The sequence below is a fragment of the Aotus nancymaae genome, unplaced genomic scaffold (genome assembly GCF_030222135.1).
Source record: "Aotus nancymaae isolate 86718 unplaced genomic scaffold, 86718_ANA_hifiasm-v0.15.2.pri h1tg000016l, whole genome shotgun sequence".
Taxonomy (NCBI): Eukaryota; Metazoa; Chordata; class Mammalia; order Primates; family Aotidae; genus Aotus; species Aotus nancymaae.
Genome location: NW_026988428.1, coordinates 5,365,423 through 5,381,309, shown reverse-complemented (window position 1 = coordinate 5,381,309; position 15,887 = coordinate 5,365,423).

Here is a 15,887-nt window from a genome sequence, read left to right as displayed (position 1 = left end):
GCCAAGACTCAGAATCACATAGGCTTGAAGGAGCAGGGTGGTATTTAGTCACCTGTCAGGTACTGTGGGAAGACTCCTCTACCACAAAATAAGACCGCTTGTTCATTGTTCATAGTGACAGTGATGAATATTTTGAAAATTGAAAATAGATGTGTCTGTGTGTGTGCCTGTGTACTGAAATTTCAGGAGATAATTTGCATTACTATGGTGAAATCAGTGGATGAGTTCGTCCTGCCTTCTCTATTTTGTATATATCTTAGAAGACACGCACGGGATGCAGTCTCTGTCCCATCTCATTTGTACCGAGTCCCTTTCTCTTGTCTAAACTGTCACTTGACACTTGAAACAAGCTGGCTTCCTTCGCATATTTCAGTAAGAGGCTCTGTGCCTTATTGCTAAATGTACATTTGAATTATGTCTTCTCCCCAGCTGGAATTCATCAACAAGCTGAAAGCATTCATCTGAGATCACTTTACACTTCTTATAAGCATGTCCGAAGAAGTGGGGGCTGAGACTTCACCTTGTAGGAACTCTTGCAGAATTTGGATTAAAAGCAGTCTCTGTTCGAGGTGAAAAAATCTGGATTTGAATTCTGATCTCACCACATGTGAGCTCTTTGACCTTAGATGAGCTGACCTTTGTCTCAGTTTCCACCTTTATGATCAGGGATAAAATTAGTACCTACTCCCTGGATTGCTTTGGCAATTTAGATAATACACATGAATAACTTAGCACAGTGCCTATAATTAAAGATCAATAAATGTTGGTATTACTATTGTCATTATTACACTGATACTATCATACATATTATTCCCAAAATGCAACTTTCATAAAATGTCTCTAGACTAGCAGGTGAAATCATGGCATCTTTTTAGCTGGAAGTGTCCTGAGAGATCATCAGTCATTGCTTCTCATTAAAATCACACAGAGAAACTTTTAAAACAAACACTGATACCTCAAGGTAGCCAGATGAAATAATACTTATTGTATGAACATTTTAGATGAAATTCTAGAAGGGGCAAAACTGATCTATAGTGACAGAATGCGGATCAGTGGTGGCCTGGGGATGACATAGGAAGGACTGGCAGCTAATGGGCCAAAGGAAACTTTCTGAGATGATGGCAGTGTTTTCTATCTTGACTGTGGAAGTGATTACATGGGTTCAAACATTTGTCAAAACTCATTGGTGCTTAAAATATTCACTTGAAATGAACACATTACATTGTATGTAAACTATATTGTAATAAAGAGAATACTGATGCTGGGTCTCACCCACAGACATTCTGATTTAATTGTTCGAGGGTGAAGCCCAGAAGTCATTTTTTTTTCATGTCTCCAAAGCATCAGCCAGGATTGAGAGTCACTGATTAACCCAGTCTTCTATTTTTCCAGATGACATAAACCCAAACAAATACAGCTGGTTAAAAGGGAGGGTCCTAGACTAAAATCCAGGTCACCTGGTTCCTTGTGCTCCAAACCTTACCTTTACTTACAACATGTCCTCTGCCTGGAAGCGCTTTCTCTTCCTTCTTCTCATCTCTCTGTCAAAATCCCACCTACGCTTAGGGCCTAGTATACAGTTGGCTTTAACCAATAGTATGAGCAAGAGCATACCACATAACTTGAGGCTGGAGTGCAGTAGTGTAATCACAGCTCCCTGCAGCCTTGACCTCACAGGCTCAAGTGATCCTCTTGCCTCAACCTTCTGAGTAGCTAGGGCTATGGGAATATACTACCAAGCCCAGCTAATTTTTTTAAATTTTGTAGAGACAGGGTCTCACTATGTTGCCTAGGTTGGTCTTGAACTCTTGGGCTCAAACAATCCTCCCCACCGCCGGCCTTCCAAAGTGCTGGGATTACTGGCATGAGCCACTGTGTGTGGCCACAACCATTCCTTCTTCAAACAAGCACCATGTTGTGAGGAAACCCAAGTGGCTATGCATATATGACACTTCTCAGGAAGCCTCAGGCTGTGGCTCACCCCACTGAACTAGGAGCTCTTTGGCAGAAGGAACTGTGGCTTATTTTATTGACTGAGTGAGTGAGTGAATGTATCTTCAATATTCAGTACTTGTGTTTGGCACAGAGCAGTCAACAAACATTTGTTGAACTGAAAAACTGGTGGAAGGGAATTAATATTTACTGCCTATGATATGCCAGGAATTAAAACAAGCACTTTGTGCACAACATCTCACTGAATTTTTATGATAATTTTTTGAGTTAGTTATTATTTCCCCCTTTTGAAAGGGAGGATACAAGCTCAGAGAAGCTTTGTAATTTACCAAAGGTCACACAGCAAGCAAATAGTAGAACCAAGGTTTGGACTCGAGTCTGTTTGTTTTCAAAGTTCATGCTTTTCTCTACCACACTAGGCTGTTTCACTTATGGTAGTATTTCTACTAGGTCTAACACTACGGATTTTTTTTTTTTGAGATGGAGTCTCACTCCGTCACCCAGGCTGGACTGCAGGGGTGAGATCTCAGCTCACTGCAACCTCCGCCTCCTGAGTTCAAGCGATTCTTCTGCCTCAGCCTCCCGAGTAGCTGGGACTATGGGCACGCACCACCATGCTCTACTAATTTTTGTATTTTTAGTAAAGATGGGGTTTCACTATACTGGCCAGGCTGGTCTCGAACTCCTGAGCTCGTGATCCACCCGCCTCAGCCTCTCAAAGTGCTGGGATTACAGACTTGAGCCACTGGACCTGGCCCTACACTATGGATTTTTATGTAGCTGTATCTCCTCAACTAGGTTATAAGCTTCATGAAGGTGAGAAGTAAATTTTAGCACTTAATTTTCATATGAACTCATGAGGTGAGTAATTTGGTCATCTCAGTTTTAAGAGAGTATTCAATTTTTAACTTCATTAGAGTAACAGTAAGGATAATGCAATAGTTATAAGATCTGCAGTTACAAGAAGACCTGAAGTCAAGGGTTATCGGAGGGTTGTGATTTAAGCTGAGCTATTTTGGCAGCCTTCCGTTGACTCTGTGAATGATCCCAAATCATGCAAGCATCACGCCCAACAGCCCAGTTAAAAGAGTCATTATATCACAAAGCACATACCGAAAAACTCCTGGGATGATATTGTGCCTTTGAACCAGAAGAGGACAATTGCTGCCTGTGAATTTAGATGCAGATATAATGTTATATTGGAGCAGCCGAAAGGAACTCAGAATACTCTAAAAGAAAAAAAGTTGTAACGATATTAAATTCCAGGCAACAAATCTGCTTCATTCAGCAATATTTGCATCCTTGAATGAAAAAAAATTTTTTTTTTTGAGACGGAGTTTCGCTCTTGTTATCCAGGCTGGAGTGCAATGGTGCGATCTCAGCTCACTGCAACCTCCGCCTCCTGGGTTCAGGCAATTCTCCTGCCTCAGCCTCCTGAGTAGCTGGGATTACAGGCACGCGCCACCATGCCCAGCTAATTTTTTGTATTAGTAGAGACGGGGTTTCACCATGTTGACCAGGATGGTCTCAATCTCTTCACCTCGTAATCCACCCGCCTCGGCCTCCCAAAGTGCTGGTATTACAGGCTTGAGCCACTGCGCCCAGCCGAATGGAAAATTTTAAACTCTATCCTCATTTCTCCCTTAGAAATGCTTTCATAAGCTCACCAAAGACCTCTGTATTGCTAAGACCAGTGGACATTTTCATGTTTCTAATATTACTTGACCTATTTATTTATTTATTTATTTAGATAGGATCTCACTCTGTTGCCTAGGCTGGAGTGCAGTGGTATAATGACGGCTCACTGTAGCCTTGACTTACCAAGGCTCAGATGATCCTCCTACCTCAGCCTCCTGAGTAGCTAGTACTATATAGGCATGCGTCACCACACCTGGCTAAGTTTTGTATTTTTTATAGAGATGGGGTATCGCCATGTTGCCCAGGCTAGTCTCGAACTCCTGGGCTCAAGTGATCTACCTGCCTTGGCCTCCCAAAGTGCTGGGATTAAGGCGTGAGCCATTGCACCTGGTCTACTTGACTTCTTTATAGCATTTGAAATTATTGAACAGCATCTCCTCCAACTCTCGGCTGGGTTTCTGTGATCACTCTGTCTTCTGTCTTCTTTCTGTTTGTCTAGGTCTTGCTTCCTAGTCTTCATCTCATGCACAACTTTTTCTCTACGTGACCTCTAAATATCTACTGTACTAAAAGCTCACATCTTGTCTCCTGCCATTCACTCTCTTCACACACTCTTTGGATAACCCATAATTCTAACTACTATTTATGTCTACCGAGTGACTAAAAGTCTATCAAAGCTAGTGCTCTCCTCTGAGCACCAGACCTGTGCACTGACTTGCCTACTTCTTGACGTCTCCACATTGATGTCACTCAGGCACCTCAAACTCAACATGACCCACCTGAAACTTTCATCTTTTTCTTCAGTTGTTCTTATGGTGGATCGAAGATGGCTGTATATTCTTTGCCACTCTATGCATCAAGAGATGGAGGTCTATTTCTACTCCCCTTGAATCTGTGCTGGCCTGTGACAGGCTTTGGAAAATAACAGACTGTGTAACTTTTGAGGCCAGACGTTAAGAGATGTATAGTTTCCATCTTCACCTCTTGGAGTTTTCCTTTTTCAAACAGACGCCATGTTGTGGGGAAGCCTGAGCAGCTATGTGGAGAGGCCCTCATGAGGAGAAAGGGGGCCATTGGCTAACAGTCATAACTCAGCTCCCAATGACGGTGGCACTGCCTGCCAGCCCAATGAAGGAGGCTGTTTTTCAGCTGTACTCTAACTGTCCCAGCCAGTGCTACATGAAAGAGGCCATCCCTGCCAAGACCTGAGTAAGGTCATGAGTAAATTTAGGTTGTTTTAAACTTCCAAGTTTTTAATTTATTTTTCTTTTTTTTTTTTAGAGACAGGGTCTCGCTATGTTGCCCAAGCTAATCTTGAACTCCTGGGCTCAAACAATCCTCCCACCTTGGCCTCCCAAAGTGCTGGGATTACAGGTATGAGCCACCACACCCAGCCTGGGGTGGCTTGTTGTGCAGTAATAGATAACAAGACATTTCTTATCCTCCTCCTCCTGAATTCTGTATCTCAAAAAATAGTGCTACTATTCTAAGTGTCCAGGTGAGAAGCTAGAGACACCTTAAATTCTTCCCTCACTGACATATCAGATCTTACAGAGTCTTACTTCTAACTGTCACTCACACTCAGCATCCTTTTCCATTCCCATCCACTGTTACTGCCTGATCATTTCCCTCCTGGTTAAATGCTGTTAAGACCTGTTAAGGTCTGTCACTTGGACCGTTTCCATACCATTCTTCCAAAATGATCTTTCTAACATACAAAAAAGTTTCTTCATGTTACTTGTCTGTTTAAGATCCTTTAATGATGCTAGGTATGGTAGCTTATGCCTTAATCCCAGCACTTTGGGAGGCTAAGGCAGGCGGATCACTTGAGGCCAGAAGTTTAAGATCAGCCTGGCCAACATGGTGAAACCCTGTCTCTACTAAAAATACAAAAATTAGCTGGACATGGTAGTGGGTGCCTGCAATCCCAGCTATTGGGGAGGCTGAGGGAGGAGAATTGCTTAAACCTGGGAGTCAGAGGTTGCAGTGAGCCAAGATTGCACCATTGCACTCCAGCCTGGACGACAGAGCAAGACTCCAACTCAAAAAAAAAAAAAAGATAAAAAAGAAAGGGGTACATAAATAATACCCTCTCTATATCCGAAGGTATTGTGGCCTGTGGGATAGACCTTGTTGTCCCAGTGAGAAGTCTGACCCCCCTTAGCTGTGATTCTACCCTCTCATCCACCCAGCTTCTCTGTATCTGCAAGTGAAACCTAGCTCAACAGCTTACAAAGCCCATCATCCTAGAAACACCTCCAATGAGACCAAGAAAGAATTAGCAGTGCCCATGGCCATCAGACTGAGAGACCATTCACTCATTCATTGATTCATTCAGCAAATATGTTCTCAATGTTTATCATGAGCTGGGCCCAGGGATAGGGACTGGGGCTACAATGGTGAACATGATACAGTCTTACCCATCAAGAAGCCTAATGGGCAGAGGAAGCCAACTTCAAAGCAGGCTGGGAAGGCAAGGCTGTCCTCCCTGTACTCCCAGAACCCACCACATACTCTCTGTGGCTCAGGCCATCCTTGGAAGAGCTCTGTCTATACACTGATGCTTCCACCAGAGTATCTACTGCTGTTCACCTTTCAGGTACAGCTCAATCACTTCACTACCATGCAGGCCTTGTGGTTCCCTGGTTAGATGTAATGAAAGAGAAGGAAGAGATAGCTAAGTCCCTGATCCAGCCATGCAACTCTTTTGGAGGACATTAGAGTTCTTGGCCAAGTTGTCTGTGTTTTATAACCTTCTTCATTCTTATTTGTATTCTCTTTCATTTCTCTAGTCACAGGATCATTCCCTTCCTCTTTCTGATCTAAAAAATGATCAACTTTTTGGAAATTTAGGGGACTCAGCCAATACCGTCCAGATTCTCCTTCTTCAGCTTTCAGAGTTACAAAATGACATATGACCTCCTTGCAAGGTTGCTGTCAGCCCTGCTGTACAAAATGATATGTCCTTGGTCAAAATTTACATTTTGTGCCTCTCATTAAAGATCCGTTTGTTTGCCTGCGTCATCTCTGGAGGCCTAGCCCATCTGCAATGCCACCGCCTAGAATGGGACACAGCTGTTTAACTGAACTGATTTATTCTTAGGACTGAGAGACTGATTCAAGAAGATCCAGAATGATATATTTAAATTTGCCCATTTTTGCTTATCCCAATTTGTTTTTTTCCACTCCTTTGCCTATCTTTATCTCTGCAGCCTATCACCCAAATCTCTGCAAAGCTATCAACTTGGCTTTTCAGATGTGAAACTTTTTCAAGTTTCAAAGTGAGGACTGAAGGAAATAAAAATATTTCACCCCAAAATATACTTCTTTGGCATATTTTGAGATGGCTGTTCAGAGAGCCAACAAATAGAAGTCACCCTGCAGAGCTGTCTTTTGTGGGGGAGATTTGCATCTGTAGAGAATCTGCATTGATGAAGGCAGAAGAAGGCTTTCTCTGAGGCCTTCTCTTGTCTGATCAAGGGAAGTTTATCTGAAAGTCTGACACCTTTAAAGATCTGAAAGCAATATTTGCCATCTACAGGCAGGGCAGGGAGAGCCTCAGTGGGAGTGGGCCCTCCATGTCACACTAAGGAACTTGGACTTGGCCCAAAGGGAAGTCCAAGTTCTTTAGGATGACATGGACTTTTAAGCGGAAGAGTGATGCAGACATGTTCGGATGTTAAAAAGAACATCCTGCAATGGGTAGGAAAGATGAAAGGGATCAAAACTAGAAGCAGGAAATTAGTTAAAGCGTTGGAGAAAATTAGGTTGGGGGGTGATGAAGGCCTGAAATAGGCAGAAGCAGTTGGAATGGAAAGAAGGGACAATCAGGAAATAAAAGTCGCAGTGATATAGTCCAAACTTAGTTTCATAAGTGGCTTCTGAGATCAGTTGGTGGTGGCTATTTGGTGTACAATCAGCAAAAAAGAGTTTAGGGCCCAGTCTAGGCTCAGTTGAAAAGAATGAAGGGCCAGGCGCCGTGGCTCATACCTGTAATCCTGGCACTTTGGGAGGCTAAGGCAGGCAGATCACCTGAGGTCAGGATCACTCGAGGTTAGAAGTTTGAGACCAGCCTGGCTAGCATGGTGAAACCCAACTAAAAATATAAAAAATTTTAGCCAGATGTTGTTGTTCATGCCAGTTACTTGGGAGGCTGAAAGGCATGAGAATCACTTGAACCCAGAAAGTGGAGGCTGCAGTGAGCTGAGATCATGCCACAGCACTCTAGCCTGGGCAACAGAGCAAAACTCTGTCAAAAAAAAAAAAAGAATGATGTATTAGTAATGTCTGCTATGGACACAGAATGGGGGAATATTGGCACATAACTGGTATTTAATATTCCCATTCTCTGGCAGAAGAAGCATTAAAATGAACCATGTATCAACAAGTACACACTGTGTGAGTCTATGAAGATCTAGAACAGACAAAAATGGTGGTAGAAGGCAGAATAGTGGTTTCCTGGAGGTGGGCATGTGGGTAGGTTATTCAACGAGAAGGAGTAGGAGAGAGGTTTTTCAAGCCTGGAAGAATTCTATATTTGATCTGGGTGGTGATTACACAGATGTGTATATACATAAACATTCATTATGCTATACACCCTTAAGATTTGTGATCGTTATTATATGAATGTCATACCTCAGTAAAAACAAGTATGTTAAGAAGCCAGCAGAAAAATTAAAAAACAAAAAAAGTAAAAGAAAAAAAGAGATGAAAAAAATGGAAAACAAAAAAGGGTGGGGAAAATATTCCTTCCACCATCCCCTGTGTGGCTAAGGAACTGTGCTAAGATTAAACATACAAGTAAACATTTTTCCACAATTTGTCTTTATACAAAGGACAGTCACCTGAAGCCAAGGCATGCTTCTAGATCAATTCAGCTCCCTATACACTTTGGCCACTTCTTTGATAATCTTGTCCTTTGTTGTGGAAGAGAAGACATAGATTACGATGACCTGGCCCCGAGTACAGCTGGCTGCTTATAAGGTGATCGTATGCCAGGTCTGTCACTGCCGGGATGCTGTGAGGGCTACATGGGCACGTGTCCCCTATGTCCCTGCACAATGTTCTCCTTAGGACCATGGGACAAACCAACTGGGAAGCAAACCAGGTATCCTTGCTTTCCATGGGAAGAGGAACCCTAGAAATATAATGGTTGGAAATCACATTAAAGAAATGAAAGGACAGAAAGGACATCCCTGGATTACAAGTGATTGCTTTAGTAAAGCATCGACATTTCATTCTGGACAGACAGAATTCCCAACAGCCAGAATGAAAATCAGAAAGCTAAATTTGGATTCATAATCTGTCACTTACTCTTTTTTTTTTTTTTGAGATGGAGTTTTTGCTCTATTGCCCAGGCTAGAGTGCCGTGGCACCATCTCAGCTCACTGTAACCTCTTCCACCTGGGTTCAAGCGATTCCCCTACCTCAGCCTCCCAAGTCGCTGAGATTACAAGCACCCACCATCATGCCCAGTTAATTTTTGTATTTTTGTAGAGATGGGGCTTCACATGTTGCCCAGGCTGGTCTCGAACTCCTGACCTCAAGTGATCTGCTCCCACCTCGGCCTCCCAGAGTGCTGGGATTACAGGTGTGAGCCACCGTGCCCCGCCTATCACTTACTCTTAATGTGATTGTAAATATCTTCTCACTTTGTGCCTCAGTATTAATATCTATTATGTAGGGGTAAGTTTGTGTTTCCACAAAACTTCCAGGGGCATTGTGAAGCATATAAAACCAAACTCTCATGAATTTTAATTAGCTTAAAGAATTTTATGAGATGCTGAAATTTGTTTAAAAATATAATATTTTAATTAGGTTATTTAAGACTGGCATTTCTAAGTAGCTAGAAGAGTACCTTTTATTTATTTTTATTTTTTAATGCAGAGATGGGGTCTTGCTATGTTGCCCAGGCTGGGCTTATATTTTATCTCAAGCAATCCTCCCACCTTGGCCTTCCAAAGTGCTGGGATTACAGGCATGAGCTACTGTGCCTGGCCAGGAATACATTTTAGTATCATTAAAATATTCACTGTTGATTTCAGTATTATTTATTTATTTATTTATTTTTGAGACAGATTCTTGCTCTTGTCACCCAGGCTGGAGTGCAGTGGAGTGATCTTGGCTCACTGCAACTCCCACCTCCCAAGTTCAAGTGATTCTCCTGCCTCAACCTCCCAAGTAGCTGGGATTAAAGGTATGTGCCACCATGCTAGTCTAACTTTACTATTTTTAGGAGAGACAGGGTTTCACCATATTGGCCAGGGTGGTCTCGAACTCCTGACCTCAAGTGATCTGCTTGCCTTGGCCTTCTAAAGTGCTGGGTGTTTTCAGTTACTTTACCCTTAACTGAGTGCTGCGAACTCAACATGTCCCCCCAGAATTTTTATATTGATGTTCCAAACCTCAATGTATTTGGAGATAGGGCCTTTATGGAGGTAATCAAGGTTAAATTATGTTGTGAGGGTGAGATCCTCATCTGATAAGATTAGTGTCCTTCTAAGAAGAGGATACCAGGGAGCTGGATTTGCTGCCTGCCACGTGAGGACACAGCAATAAGATGGCCATCCACAAGCCAGGAAGAGAGCCTTCATCAGGCACTAATGCTATAGACCTTGATCATGGACTTCCAGCTTCCAGAATTGTGAGAAAAATAATTTCTGTCATTTAAGTCCCCTGGGCTCTGGTAGTTTGTTAAAACAGCTGAAGCAAACAAATGCACGAAGCAACTTAGTGTGATAAATGACCAGCTATGTTTGTTGAAGTCATGCTTTTTGAAATGTCTTGATGTCTTTCCTTAGTAGAAACACATTTCTGTGAAATGATGGTAATTTACAGTACCCACTTGGCATAAGAAAACCCATGCATGCAAATACAATACATTATTTCACCATTTGCCATAATGCCCCACCAGACCTATTTTCAATATATTTTTTTCCTTTTTCAGCATGATGTTTATTAGTGAATTTAGATGCAGGCTAACTTAGAAATGGATCTTCTCTCATGGAAAAACAAACACATAATATCGGTAGAATATTGTTTCTTTGAAATGCTCAGAATAGTACATTTTGAGTTATAGTAAAAGTTTACATATGTGTGTTGGTGTGCACATATAATGGAGTAGTTCATATATTCATAAAAATATGAAGAATAATATAACACCCTCATGCACACCACCCAGCTTTATCAAATCTTAATTTTTTATTCCGTTTGCTATGCATGTTTATAATTTTTCCATTGTTACAATTTCAGACACAGCTGAAAGCCCCAAAGACTCCTACCTGATTTCACTCAATGTTTTACCCTAATTTTGGTATATGTCATTCTCATGTATGTCATATAAATGTGTAATAACCCATAATCTATTAGGACTAGGATTTTTATTTGCAAGCAACAGAAACAAACTGGTTAATTTAAGCAAGCTAAAAGGAATGTATTAAGGAACTTGGAAGACCTTTGCAAAAGTGGAAGACTCGGGTTCAGAGTCTCCACTACCAGGGAAAATGTCCTTAATTATGGTGTAGAATGTGTCCAATAGCAACACCACAGCCATGGCTGCTGGGTAGACCCTACGACTTGCACTGTTGGTCCTCCTGACCCAGAACAGTGCTGCCGGAACCACGGCCATTACAGCCACTGGAAGCCAAGTGGAGCCACTGCCCTTCCTCCCTGGAAGTCCAGGCAGCCCCTGCAGCTGTATGAGAGTCTGGGGCAGGCATATCTGATCTGTGAAGCCTGAGTCGTATGCCTGGGTCCTAGCTGCAGGAGAAACTGGGAAATCAAGAATCTGGGACTGGGTGTGGTGGCTCATGCCTGTAATCCCAGCACTTTGGGAGGCTGAGGTGGCTGGATCACTTGAGGTCGGGAGCTCGAGACCAGCCTGGCCACCATGGTGAAACCCTGTCTCTATTAAAAATACAAATAAATTAGGTGGGCGTGGCGGTGTATGCCTGTCATCCCCGCTACTTCGGAGGCTGAGGCAGGAGAATTGCTTGAACCTGGGAGGTAGAGGTTGCAGTAAGCCAAGATTGTGCCACTGTACTCCAGCCTGGGTGACACAGCGAGGCTCTGTCTCAAAAAAAAAAAAAAAGAGAGAGAGAGAATCTGGTATTTTGGGGTTCTATTGTGGGAGGGGACTCTGCCTCAGCAGGTAGGGGAATCCACAAACTTAGGAGGGAGGTGTAGATGTTGCGTAAGAGCCAATGGCAGTTGTCCACAACAAACAACTGATACATTCTCTTGTTGATGGACATTTACATAATTTCCTATTTTTTGCTGCAACAAACTTCTGCAATGAAATTTTTGCACATTTCCTATGGCATAGAATTTCTCTGGATTATTCGTATCTTTAACTTTACTAGATGTTGCCATATTGTTCAGCAAAGGGTCTATTTGCCAATCATATGTTTTGCTAACTTTGTCTCCATCTGTGGCTTGTCTTTTCCTTCTGCTTATGGTGTCCTTTTTTATACAAAAGATTTTTATTTTAATATAGTTAAACTAGTTAATCCTGTTTCTTATGTTTGTGTTTTTTTGGTGTGCATTTGGTTTAAGAATTTATTTTCAGCCAGGCACAGTGGAGGCTGAGGTGGGTGAATCACCTGAGGTCAAGAGTTTGAGACCAGCCTGGTCAACATGGTGAAACCCCATTTCTACTAAAAATACAAAAATTAGCTGGACCTGTAATCACAGCTACTTGGGAGGCTGAGGCAGGAGAATCACTTGAACTTGGGAGGTGGAGGTTGCAGTGAGCCAAGATTGTGCCACTGCACTCCAGCCTGGGTGACAAGAGCAAAACACCATCCCCCTACAAAAAGAATTTATTTTCTACCTCAAAGTGATTAAAAAAAAAAATTCTCCTGCTGTTTTCTTCTAAATGTTTTATTATTTGGCTTTTCATGGTTAGCTCTTTACCTGGAGTTTATTATGGAAAGTAGGAATCTAAGATAATCAGTTGTCCCAGCACCATTGATTCAATAATCCATTCCTCACTGGTTTGTAATTCCATCTCTGTTGTGTATCAAGTTTCCCTATGTGCCTGGGTCGGTCAGGTCTTTCTATTTCTGTTCCATTGATCTATTTAACTAGCCTGGTGCCAATATTACAATATTTTAGTTACTATCACTTCATAAAAACCTTAACATCTGGTAAAATGAGTCCTCCACTTGCCCCTCCTCGAAATGTATTAATGCTATTTCCAGAGTTAGCTATTTTTTATCCTGAAAAGCACAATGACTAAAAAAAAGAAAAGAAAAAGAACTTTCAGAGTGTGTGGTTTGGTATAAAACATGGGTAGGCCATAAGAAGTAGCAAGAGAATCAACAACACTTTCTCCAGTGGCTGGGTGGCTGCAGAGCTGAGAACCAGAGGCAGGGATTTATATCAAATAAATCAGATACATTTGAATTAAAGCTCTGATCTCCACCCTATAAGAACAGGCTTCTCGAACTCCCAGTTTTCAGTGACACTCTTCTTGTTTCCAATGACCACTGACTCCTCCATTTCTACCCATGGCAAGTAAACAGCGTGGCAACATCAGGGTCCTGGAGTGGCATTCTGAACATCCCTGATTCTTACATGTCTGTGAAATTAGTAAAAGTCAAGCTTAAAGCTACAGCCCTCTACTTCTGCTCAAAAACGCATTTTAAGTTCTTGCTTTGAGCAAATCTTCTAATCTCCTGCCTCAAACACATCACAATGAGAGGTAAAAGAGAAAAGGAAGCAATCTAAAGGACAAAGCTGCACTCCACACCGAGATGATCACCCTGTTCATGGAAGCCCAATCAATAGACTAGTGGGGCTGAAGCCACAAGCTTGCTTGGCTCTAGGTCTAGAAGCAGCAAAAGCAGATGTGAATTTAGCTCTTGCGGGAAAACAGACTAAAATAAAATGCCTCTCTGCGGGCTGAAGAGCAGGGTCAGGGGATGTTGCCTGTTTTGCTTCTTGAATCCAAGAACCAGGGTAGGGCGTCCACCACTCCGCATGAGGCTAGAACAGCTGCTGTCTACTCCTACTTGGCCAAGGCTCACAAGATGCTTCTTGACCAGGCAGGTGAGAGAACACAGCCATGGCTGCCCAACCAGGACTAAGCTAAACGGCTTGCTGGCCTGGAGACTGGATCGACAATAGTCCTAATATTCATGAAGTGCAATACCCAAGCCACCAGTATTAGACCTGGTTCAACCACTAAATGGGAAGAGATGCTCATCTGCACATACACACCCACACCCACACCCACACCCACCGAGAGAAAGAGAGAAAGAGAAAGGAAAAACCTTCCACTCAAGATGAGCTTGGAATCCGAAATTCCAAAACATACAGAGAAAGCAATTTTTTTTTTTTTTTTGAGACAGAGTCTCACTCTGTTGCCCAGGCTGGAGTGCAGTGGCACGATCTCAGCTCACTGCAACCTCTGCCTCCCAGGTTCAAGTGATTCTCCTGCCTCAGTCTCTCAAGTAGCTGGGACTACAGGCACTTGCCACCACACCAGGCTAATTTTTGTATGTTTAGTAGGTAGAGACAGGGTTCGCCATGTTGGCCAGGCTGGTCTAAAACTCCTGACCTTAGGTGATCCACCCGCCTGGGCCTCCCAGAGTGCTAGGATTACAGACGTCTGCCACCACGCCAGCTAATTTTTGTATGTTTAGAAGAGACAGGGTTTTGCCATGTTGGCCAGCTGGTCTCGAACTCCTGACCTCGTGATCTGCCCACCTCAGACTCCCAAAGTGCTAGGATTACAGGAATGAACCACTGTTCTCGGCCTTAAAAGTTCTTTTAAAAATGTATGTTTAGAATCCTAAAGGTAAAAAACAACTAAATAAATTACTGAAAAAAAGGATTAAGGGACTTTTAGTTATCATAGGATAGATTAAATACTCAGGTTTACTTTAACTCCTTGCCAATATCTTTTTTTTTTTTGAGACGGAGTTTTGCTCCTGTTACCCAGGCTGGAGTGCAATGGCGCGATCTCGGCTCACCGCAACCTCCGCCTCCTGGGTTCAGGCAATTCTCCTGCCTCAGCCTCCCAAGTAACTGGGACTACAGGCACGCGCCACCATGCCCAGCTAATTTTTTGTATCTTTAGTAGAGACGGGGTTTCACCGTGTTGACCAGGATGGTCTCTATCTCTTGACCTCGTGATCCACCTGCCTTGGCCTCCCAAAGTGCTGGGATTACAGGCTGAGCCACTGCTCCCGGCCTGCTAATATCTTACCATGGAGACTATAAAAGGGTAATAAAGGTGCAAACCTATAAGGCCTATTGTATCACGTGTTATATCAGTAAGGATGCCTTTCTTTGGCTTCAAATAATGCAACTCAAACTGGCTTAGTAAGGACACTTATGGGCTCCCACAATTGGGAGTGTAAAGGCAGGGCTTTGGGGATGGCAGTGCCCAGGGGCTCCATATCCATCCCTTTCATCTTCTGTGTCAGCTTCTTCTGCAGGCAGGTGACAGATGGCCAGTCAGCTCCAGGTCTCACGCCTACACAGAACAACCATTACAGGGGAGAGTGGCTTCTGACCCCAGCATTCCAAACCAAAAGCCTGGGATTCACTATGTCTTGTGTCACATGCTCACCCCCAACCCCACTGACCAATGACTTGCCAGATACATGAAAATTCTCAATTGCCTTAAATCAAGCAGGGCTCATCTCTGGAGCTTTGGCTGGGGTCAGCTGCCCTCAAGGCACCTGGGTGTTTGAGGGAATGGGCAGACACTAAATAAACCCAGGATTCTATGAGGAAGGACGAAGATGGAAATGACTCCAGGTATTCAATGAAAAATATTCACTCAATGCTGTATGTGGAAACTATTTTTTAAATGTTGGCTAGGCATGGTGGTTCATGCCTATAATCACAGCACTTTGGGAGGCTGAGGTGGGAAGATCACTTGAGATCAAGAGTTTAAGACCAGCCTGGATAACATAGCAAGACCCTGTCTCTACAAAAAATAAAAAAATTAGCCAGGCCTCATTGTGCATGCCTGTAGTCCCAGCTACTTGGGAGGCTGAGGTGGGAGGATCTCTTGAGCCCAGGAGTTTGAGCATGCAGTGAGCTATGATTGTACTCTGTACTCTGGCCTGGGTGACAGAGTGAGACCATCTCTAAAAGAAAAACAAATATTTACCAATGTCACCACAAATATGATTTTAAAGGTGCACTTTCTGCAAAAATTAGAAACAAAGCTTAAAAAGTTAGGGAAAGGGATATATTAATACTAGTTCACTTGTAAATTGTTATTTTATAGAATGTGATAGTAGGTAAAACTCTCTGATACCCTGCTTATGTGTTGCCTC